At 38.7% G+C, this 10,724-nt stretch overlaps 1 non-coding gene across 1 annotated transcript; it reads left to right on the top strand.

Moving 5' to 3' along the window:
- Window positions 1-2,500: 2,500 nt before the first annotated feature.
- trnay-gua (transfer RNA tyrosine (anticodon GUA)) lies at window positions 2,501-2,588 on the top strand. The gene is given in 2 exon segments: window positions 2,501-2,537; window positions 2,553-2,588. It is a non-coding gene; the product is annotated as a tRNA-Tyr (tRNA).
- Window positions 2,589-10,724: the final 8,136 nt, after the last annotated feature.

Below are 10,724 nucleotides of genomic sequence, written 5' to 3'. Positions count from 1 at the left end.
CTTTTCACTGCCTCAGTCACGAAATACACATTCATGCACTCAGAAAGTCGAGTACACACACACACACACACACAGGTGCAGGCACACATACACTTTTCCATCCATACTGAAGCTAAAAACGGGTCTCATTAGTGATGTTGAGGACGAGCTGGGAGTTTGCTTTCTGTTTGCTCATTTGTCACCCTGTGATTCCTCTCACTGCACACAGGAGGTTTTTCAATTTTTGTGTGAAAAACACTACCTGCAAGAAACATATTTTAGTGTCTCCGTGAAGCAGAAGCGGGGTAATACAATCAGCATGCTGCGTCTGCGGTGGATACATAAATAACCCATGCACCTCATCTCTGTGGAAATTCAGTAAATTTCAGTGTCTGTGAAAGAAAAAAAGAAAAAAAAAACCATACAAATAATGATATTCCACCACCATCTGTCTCTAAAAGGGAAATGCATTGGAAAGTGAAAACTTTGCAAAGCCTTCCCTTGTTTTTATCTCATAATAGGAGCAGAAAGTGGGTCTCTTTTCCTCCGTTTATCTGTGTAGCGTTCCCAGGAGAAACAGTGGCTACCCCTCCTTATCTTTGTTACTGCCGAGTGCTGCAGTGGATTATGAAGTGGATTATGCAAATGTCTCACAATATATTCATATTAACAAAGGTTGAGGTTCATGTGCCTGTGCCCGGAATTTATGAATACGCACATATTTTAAAAATGGCTGGAATGTGCTATAATTTAATGGAAATGAACTCAAATGACTGTTATAATTATTGTAATGTGCTTTGCCTCGTTTTCAATTTGTGGAATTAGTAGCAACTTTAAAATAAAGCAATATTCAATTCAATTTAGCCCATTGTTGCAATTATCAGCTCTATTGATCCTCTGTAGAATAGACGGTCATTGTTGGACTTTGATCCAAATGTTGAGTAATTTGCAGTTTATTTTTTCTGGAGTCACAAAAACTGCTGGGATCATGTTACAAATGGATGACTCTCTTGGTTTTGAAGAGTTTTCATTGGTGTTTTGTTTGTTCTAAATGCAAAACATGGACGGTCTGAAGACTAATAAGCAGTGGAGGAAGCTCCTTGTTAGCTTAAAAAAAGTCAAGGTCATAAAGGAAGCATTCTGTTTTCTATTGAGAAGGAAATACAACGCTTATGGACGACTGGGAAATATTAACATCCTGCTTAGCCAACTGACTCATCTGAAATGATGCAATAACAGATTCATGAGCAGTTGTTGAATTTATGATTCATCTGGTCGTGTCCTTAAAGTCACCAATAGGTGAAGTTTAAGAAAAATGTTTCTGGATCTAAGGGGCAGAGGTAAAACAGTTTCAGTATACCTCTGTAGACTTTACAGGATACTCAGTAGTTACATTTCACATTAGGTTATCTATGTTTGGGTAGCAAATCAGTTCATAACAGATCTGACATCCCTGGAGATAAATGTGACTGGATAAAGGCACAAGTTCAAACCTGCTCACGGGATGGGAACATCTGGGTGCGGAAAGTCAGCAGGAAACATTCAGCCTTCACGTGCTACAATGACCTTCGCTGAGCCGTTCGGTTGTGAACCAAGCAAAACGCTGAAGCTGACTAACTTTGCATAGAAGCAGGAAGCAATTTTAAAGATATTGAAACGATATTCCTGTTTTAAAAATAGATCAAATGACAGTATGGATATTTAGTGTTACTCTGTTGCTATAATGAGAGAAAGAATCTGGAGTTTCTCCTGTCTCTGTGTAGTTTCAGCCATACTGTATATAAAATGCTGTTATATTGTTTTTATATTATGAATGCATATAAAAGATGGACTATCAAGAACCAATGGCATGTGAACTGCCTTTGGAAACATCCCTTTTAGTGTTACTGACACCGTCCATTTTTGAGCCAAAAGCTGCTATGTTTGTAAGAAAAGGTAATAATGTCAAACATGAGGCCCGGGGGCTAGAATCAGCCCACTTGGAAAATGTGAAGGAGGACATAAATTTTAGACTTTTATCTGTATTTTCATACATTTTACAGACTTTCTATTGAAAAAGACGTCTTCCATTCGCAATCATACAACACTAATGTAAATAAGTAGTAGATAAATAATTAAATCACAGTATGTTCCTGTTTTTTTGTTTTTTTAACTCTCTACTACAGAAATGTATGATTTTTACAGTGAGTTCACAAACAAACAAAAAAAAAAGTCAATTTTGGTCAATTAACAAAAATTCTCCTCAACAAGAATTTTAATCCATGACACTGAACACACCAGCTAATATGAGACCCGTGTTTGGTTTCAGCTCTTTTATCTTTTATTTGATGTTTTGACCAACAGTCTTACTCTTTTGGTTTACCAACTTTGTTTTTGTAAGCAGTCAAGTGCTTCCAGCAACCTGCAACTGATAAAAGTCTACAGCAGTAAACAGCAGTAATCAGTACACCTACAGTACTGTGCATATATACACAACACAGCTGTGTGTAGAATATACAACCTAACAAACACAGAGTTCACCTCTTCGATAGCTCAGCTGGTAGAGCGGAGCACTGTAGGAGAGTTGTGCTGAAATCCTTAGGTCGCTGGTTCGATTCCGGCTCGAAGGAGCAGGCTTTTGTGTTTTGGTAAGAGTGGCGAACAGACATCGTCAGTGTTGGCAGTTGGGAATGTCACATATGTTACTTGTAAACTGTAAACTCCCTGATAAGTGTGCCAACTTCTCAACCACTACAAGCTCCTGAATCAAATCAATGTGGTAGAACGTCTCATAGTAATAAACTAAGCAAGAGTTAATTTATTTCTGTATAATGTATACTATTTACTCTTATTGAACTATTAAACTCTCATTACTGAATTTCCCAGAGGAACCCACCCGAGGGATTAATAAAGTTTTATCTAATCTAATCTAATCTAATCAGATCTCTTGAAGACAACCTATCATAAAGTGTGTTATAGTTGTTGGCATTATAGTTACGGCTCTTATTTAAGTTTTGTATGTGCTGTATGTGTTTTGTTTTGGTCTGACTAAAAACAGACTAAAAAGTCTGACTAAGCAGCAAAATGTTTGCTGTCAAGGACACTTCAGTAGGATATTTGGCTACATCAAAACATACTGACATTCCAAAAGCTATTTTATTTGCACTCTCACTGGTCATGTCCTTTCTCACACGCTCACTATCAGCACCAGTCTCACTGGATCATTTTCCACAATGAGTGCGATCTGCCCACAAATTTCATGACCTCACACCAGATTACTTTACATCCAAATTACATCTTAAAGTTGAAGGGTTGACCGGCTTAACCAGTATTGTGGGGCATTCAGTGTACCGGAGAAAGCATAATGAGTTTTATCTCAACAACAGGCAAAGCAGTCTTTGGGTGTCAGCCGGGATGGACCTGTTGGCTAATTGGGGTTGTCAGGATTTTAAACACAATTAATGAAAAGTCCTTCTCCTTTTCCCTGACCTAATTGCAGGTGATAATTATTGTTTGTGGCCAAATTTAAACAAATAATTAACAAATGTATACTGACAAACTGGCTGACTTGATTCTTTGCAAATCCCTGCACCATTGTATTGTTAATTGGGTTGAATGTAAGTGGAGACTCTGACATGTTTTCCACCCCCCAAACAGGTCCTTGCTGCATACAGTCTTAAGCTCTAGAATAAACAGCCTCAACTTTAGGAGGTGTTCTTCTTAAAGCCTCAATATAGAGTTTCACATTATTAGCGCAGTTAAGTGAACACATTATAGCTGAAAAGTTCGTTTATTGGAGCCTTTGCGGCAAAGCCAACAATCCAATGTTGAGTTTTTGTACAGCTTAATTGTTAATGGATAAGTAAATTGTGAAACAACCAAGAACATTTAAATGTTGGCTGAAACGCTGAGCTTCACTGCATGTGGAAATCTCAGAGAATTGCAGTGATATTCTTTAGAGTTAAAGTTTTTAATCTCATTTTTTACATAGCATTCTATACATAAAAAACTCTCAGTTGCAAGACATGAATACACATTTCAAAATGTGGAAATGGGAAAAAATGCTAATCTAAAAAAAAAAGAAAAAGAAATGAAAGATTTTTTAAACATCCGTTTGGGTAAATTTTTGGTATTTAGACTTCTCGAAGGGGGATTTTTTTTCAGTATATTGTTTTACATCTGTAACACAAACCCCAGTTTTCTCTGCAACACTGCCAGATGCTTCAACATCCCCCTGAGCTAATCTCATAATACCCTATTAGTAGCCCTGAAAGTGTACAACAATATGAGATCTCAGACCATGCCATGTTTCCACTGAGCACATTTCCAAAACATGATAAAGGCATGAATTGCGCTGGTGATGGCTATTTGTAAGGGGTTTCCCTCCCTTCCACACAAAAGGGGCTTAGCAGAGAGGCAGCATGTTCTCAGGCATTGTCTCTGGGCCTGGACCACCCGTTCCCCCTTGCTGTCCCACTGTCAGTCAAACAATGCAGTGGTGCTACTCCCACTTTGCCCCCAACCCCCATCCTATTTACTCAACCACCCCCTCCCTTCCCCCACCACCCACACTCTGGACACAAGTAGTGGTGACATGATGTTTCTTTAGTGGTGAATGTGCACCATTAGTCAACAGCTGGGCGCAATTCATTTGGCCTAGAAAGTCAAGTCAAGACCAGATAGCTTTGTTCGAGTAAACTGCAACAGCATGGCCGTTTATGAACACAAAAGCCATGCTGAGATATTTTATCCTAAAAATGTAAACTTTTTTTTTTAGCTAGAGAAGTAAGTGCAGCACTTCTAATGTGAACAAGCAGCAGCAGCATTTTTTATGTGTCGTATAATGCAAAGTTTTTACAGGTAATTTTAGCCTTTAAAATCAAGTTTTATCTCTTACCTGTTAAATTGTTTGAAAAATCTTGTCATATCTACAGTTACAGGGCTGTGCATCTCAAAAAATGTGAAAACAACAAAATCACAAGAATCCACATTTTTGTGGTTGAAACTTTTTTGTATAATAAATATTCTATATATGGGAGTCCTAATGTGATATGACTGTTTCTAAAATAAAACCTTTTTGGTCCATACGCACAGTTTTATATGGAAAGTTCAACACACCTGTGTCTTTTTGTTATCACACCAAGGATTTCCCCAGGTTTACATGAAAGGGCGTTGCCAGCAACTGACCATGCACAATTATGGATAAATGTACTGGCAGCAGAGCGGCTAATTTTACAAAGAAAGATATAAAACCCCTTTTCCATTGGTACCTACTTGGATTGACTCGCCACAGATGCCATGACCCGACGCGGATTGACTGGTTTTCCACTGCAATCCAGTACTACTTAACATGCGTGGTTGTCGTCATAGAAACACGCATAGAAAAAGTGGACTTCAAAGCAAGAATATACCTGCTGCTCGGTCTGTGGCTTTCTGTTAGACTCTGGGACCACAGCGTTGTTTCTTGTAGCCATTTTCCTTGTTGCCAGGTTTCAAAAATGGCGGTTTTAATTTTCACTGACACTACTGACGAGCCAGTTGGTGGAGTCCTCAGTCTGATGACATCACATTTTGCTCGGATTGCTTGGAACCCCGAGCGAGCAGGTACTTAAAAAGTACCTGGTACCAGGTACTATGACCTAATGAAAAACCCTGAAAACTGTGGCGAACTGTACCAAGTCAATCTGAGTAAGTACTAATGGAAAAGGGGCTTAACTGTACTATGGGACAAATGAAGTGGTTAAACACTTATTATGACACAGCTACTACAGACAGAGCAGTGGTATGAGAGAAAACATTCTGTACATTAGTTTACTATTAAAAGCATTGCATGAATACATGGGCACTTTCTTTTCATAAAAAGGGAAAAATCCAAGTGAACTTCAAGAAAACCAAAATGTGTCATTTGCAACCTCTCAAGAATCTTTAGAACACTTAATGGCCTTGGGAGGGAGCAACAATGGTAAATACAGGATGAAGGTGCTGTGTTCTGTACTACTGAAGAACATGGAAAATTTATGGCCGTACAGACATTTGCACATCTATACCCCATTCCTTCATCCCTGAATACTAAGCATCACTATGGGAGATTTCTTTAGCTCAAACTTGCAACATACACCTAACGGTTGGCTTGGATTGAGGTCAAATCATATTCACAGCATAAACTAACCACTCTGTAGTTATTCAGAGCTGCAGTGATACCACATCCTCCAAATGTCTTGCCTCAATTTTTTTGGTCTGCAACTAAGTGTGATTACTGTTCTGCACAAATGAACGGCACCAAGAGGGAACCAGAGTTCAGTTTAAATGAACTAAACACTGCAGGTGTGACAACCCTCTAAGAATTTATATTTCTTACTGCTCACCAGTAAAATGCAAAAAACATGGGATGTTATTAAAAAATCCTTACCACATGCATGTGTGAGGTATCTTCGAGGTGATGCGGTTTTTTGGACAACTGACTAGTCAGTAGGTAGTGATTTGATATTTGTTGATCTCTAATCAGGAACACAAGTTACCATGGTGATATAACCATGGGAGAAGTGAACTACCTTAGCAGGAGAATCCCTGGGTTAACCCTGAAGTTAACTGGACAAGGCAAAAATTATGCTTCGCAGCACAGAGAGGTCTTTCAGTGTGGAGATTCAATGGGTAGATGTGGATATAAAAGTGTGTGGTTGTGGTCTCTCTGTTAGTCCTATGACTCATGGTGACCTGTCCAGGATGAAACCCATCTCTTGCCCTATGAGAGCTGTGACCCTGAGTTGCATAAGTAAGAAAATGGATCGTTGGGTGGATAAAGTTTTGAATATTTACAATCCTCAGGGCAACAGCTGCCTCACTTTACAGTGCACTGTGTATAGAGACTAAAACTAACACAAGCTAAGTGTGACCTCGTTAGATAGCTCAGTTGGTGGCATAAAGAGCTGCATGAGAGCTTTGTTGAAATCCTTGAGTCTGTGGTTCAGTTCAGTTAAGGAGTAGGTGTCTGTACGTGGGTGACAATAAACGTGTATTCTTGTAAGCATTGGTCTTGCACTGGTATGCATCACTTTAACAAGTAGTGATGAAAAAGTGCATAATAACCCCTATGAATGTACTCTGTTGGGGGCATGTACAGCTGAAGACACCATGGCTGAATAGTCATTCCTGTCATACTTCTTTGAAGTGTCCTTGCGTAGGTTGCAAGCATAGTTGGCACATGATAATGTAAAGCTCTGCAGATGACTCCATGGTGTCACAAAAACACTTGCAGGCATGTGGACAAAAGCTCACACCACACAGACATGGACTATAACGTGCTGGAACAGCAAACAGTTTGCTAAAGAAAATCTTTACTGTCTTTGCAGTTTTTTTCTCTCAGCAATGGGCTTGCTTGTACACACAGCCGCAGTGCCTAAGTAATCTGTCAAAACTAGCCAGTAGGTTAGAGGACTCCAGGTACACTGTCAATATTGTGATATGTTTGATATAATGTTATTATGTTAACACTTTGATAACTGAGAGAGACACAAGGCGTCATTCTCCTAAGCTGTTTTAATGAAAGCCTTTTTTCATTTAACATTTTAAATGCAAAGACACCAAATATGTCATCATATATTTCCTTAAAACATGTCTACTTGGTTTTAAAACAGAACTAAACCAAACTGTCTGTCATCTTGGGCTGCAGCTATGGATGCGAAATAATCAATCAGTGCTCAAAAGAGGCAGCAGATAGGGTTATTGAGATCATCAGCAAGCTAGCACAACACAGTGTTGTGGGTCCCTGGGGGTCATATCTGAGTTTTTGGCCCTGGACTCATAGACTCAGAAGTGAGACTGACTTTGTTAACTGATGTCTCTGTGCAGGCACAGGCATGAGCCAGTGTGGATAGTGCCTCTGGCAATGCTGACCGGTAGTCAGGCAGGAGTCAATGTGGCTTCAGGCTAAAGCATCTGGGCAGACAGCTTTCTAGGTAGCCAAGTCTACATTCTGCATTACATGTTAAGAATGAGGAGGATGCTCTTTTCCAGCAACTTGGTAATGAGTGGCACCGAGTTTAAACCCCCAGATCGTTCACCGGATTTTCAGCAAAAACATCCCAAGAACACAATCCAAACACCAAGCCATAAGTGAGCATACATGACAGACAAATGGTACAACGGGAAACAAGGGCTGAGGTGGAGAGATTTGCATGAAGCCAGCATTAATTTTGTATGACTGCACCTGGCCTCACATACTTCACAAAATCACCAAGGGAATGATTGTTCTGTCAGTGGCCTGGCATGCACAGCGACTGTGCAACGAATATTAATTTTACATATATTCTTTTTGAGAAAGCTAACAATATTCTGGCATATTATTATTTAACAGTGAACGTCTGCTGATGAACGCCATGAGGAGGTCAGAAACAGTGTGTCAGTTCTCTGATCAGATCAAGGAGAGCCTGATACTGTATTTCCACCATGACTGTGACCAACCTTGTTAGATAAACATGGAAACATTTATGAAAAATTTGAAAGGTGTTAGGCTTTTAAAATAGCAAATTGAATGTATTACGCAAGGACTAAAACATGTTGTGAATTTCAACCCAGAACACATCTATTTACATTGTTACCAATTTAGATCACTAATTTACTGCAACACATGAGTAGAAATTGGGTATATTAACAGTATGATTACTGGTGACAACTATGAAAGGATTAGAGAATAAAATTGTGAATTGTGCCTTAATGTATCCATCTTTAATCCAAATTTTTTCCTAAATAACATAGATGGGTAACATGTAATTAATCCAATCTCAAGAAAATAACAACAAAAAAGGAAAAATTATGACATTGCTATAATCCCAAAGTAAATTTTGGGGGTCAGCCATGGAGACACTGTGGCTGCTTTTCATTGGTAGTTTAGTGTAGTGGAATGCTAATGATGGTGAATCACACGTCTCCGCTTGATGTGCATGAGGGAGAGAGGAAGTTGGGAGACCACCCAGATCTCCTCCCATGTCTCCTTCTGAAACACTTAGCAGTGCAATTAAATGGCAGTGATGTGAAAAACACTCTCTGTGCAAATATGGATTAAATCCCAGACAGCAAGCACTTCCAAAACACCACGTCTTACTTTCCTTTAATCATCACCTGAAGTTACATAAAATATAGAGGATAAAGTGTTGCAGTCTACTTGGAACTAAGTTGCTGGTTCTTCTTTAGGAATGCCACTTTGCAAAAGAATGGACAACAATATTAAAGTAGCATTAAATCACTATCATTATAAAAGCTTAGTAGTTTATGGTATTCCAGTGAATACCTTTCTCAGTCTCGCATCCTCTTCTACTTAATCACGTGCATTTCTCTCCAACAAATCACATTTAATTTTCAGGTTTTGTTAGATTCACACCTCAGAAATAAAACTTTAAAAGATACTACTTCTGTATTCACTGACATATAAACATGAGAGTCATTCTGTAAAATGCTTTTCTAATTTTCATGCTAACAGAAGGTGTGCAATTATATGGTAATTCGGAAAATGTTTGTATTCAGAATCCAAATCTTTTTACTGTCATTTGGCAAAAAGCGGAATGAAATTATATGCTGTCCCATTCGGTGCAAAGAAAGCGATCTAACTACAAAAAAAGAAAAAAGAGAGTCTAATAAATAAACAGAGTATAAAGAGCACTTGGACATCTATATCTGTTTGCGTGCTTGAGTCATCAATCAATCATAAATCAAGCAAAATATGATTTTTCTCATTGTGGACCTGTGTTTCAGTGAGATAGATAGTGTAAGAGACTTTCATTAAATAATGTTAATCTTTAGATTTGAAATTTAAACATGTTCAACTTTGTCATGTTAATTTGACATTTCTATATACTTCAATATTTTTAAGCATTTTTGGTGAAGGCTACATTTCCCCAGTGCAGAGGCCACTTCTTTATTGACTGCTAAATCATTGTAGGTGCAGGTGGTTTTATGCTCATGTGTTCTTTTGCATTTTAAGAAATCCATTTCTAGAGGGAGCTTAGAAAAAACAACAACAACCTTGCAGTTCACTTCACTGCTGGTGACGTGTCTTCCTTCCTTTCATGAAATCTTATATCTGTGTTTGCTTGATCGGATAAACATCTGTATCTGCAGCAGCAGAGATCCCACAGCCCGATGCGGCCGATCTTCTCTTTCCCTGAGAAACTTTAGTGTTTACGAAAAACAATCAAAAACAAACATGGCATTCAGAAGTATAGACAATGCTAGGGTGGCCGGGTGAGAATGCTGTGCATTCCTCCTGATTCAAACTAATATTCTGGGAGATTCTATGCTTAATGTAATTACAGGGGAAATGACAGTCTCCCATGCACAGACCGGAGCTGGTGACTGACTGCAGGGATGGTTTCTAATACAGTGAAACTCATTCTGTTACACTGAGAGGAGTGCTAAATGTATTTCCCAGAATTCCAAGGCTCAGGTTTGACGTGGACCATATTTCAAGAGACGTTACACTTCCTTCTGCTGCAAAACAGAACAAACTTGATCTCTGCTGCAAAAATATAAATTTATGAATTTTCCAGGAGCTCAGAGGCTGTCAAATGGTGAGATCAGCTGTAAAACAGATGTTAAATTTTTTTTTTTGCGGCATTAAGCAAGTTTCCAATCATGTATCAGCTTTCGAGGGAGATAAGATAAGATAAGATAAGATAACCTTTATTAGTCCCACACGTGGGAAATTTGTTTTGTCACAGCAGGAAGTGGACAGTGCAAAAGTTATGACGCAAAAATTAGAATACAATAAGAAT

Source organism: Maylandia zebra, linkage group LG18 (genome assembly GCF_041146795.1).
Source record: "Maylandia zebra isolate NMK-2024a linkage group LG18, Mzebra_GT3a, whole genome shotgun sequence".
In the NCBI taxonomy this organism is placed as follows: Eukaryota; Metazoa; Chordata; class Actinopteri; order Cichliformes; family Cichlidae; genus Maylandia; species Maylandia zebra.
Note: the sequence above shows the minus strand (reverse complement) of the source record. Positions and strands in the feature narration are given on the sequence as shown.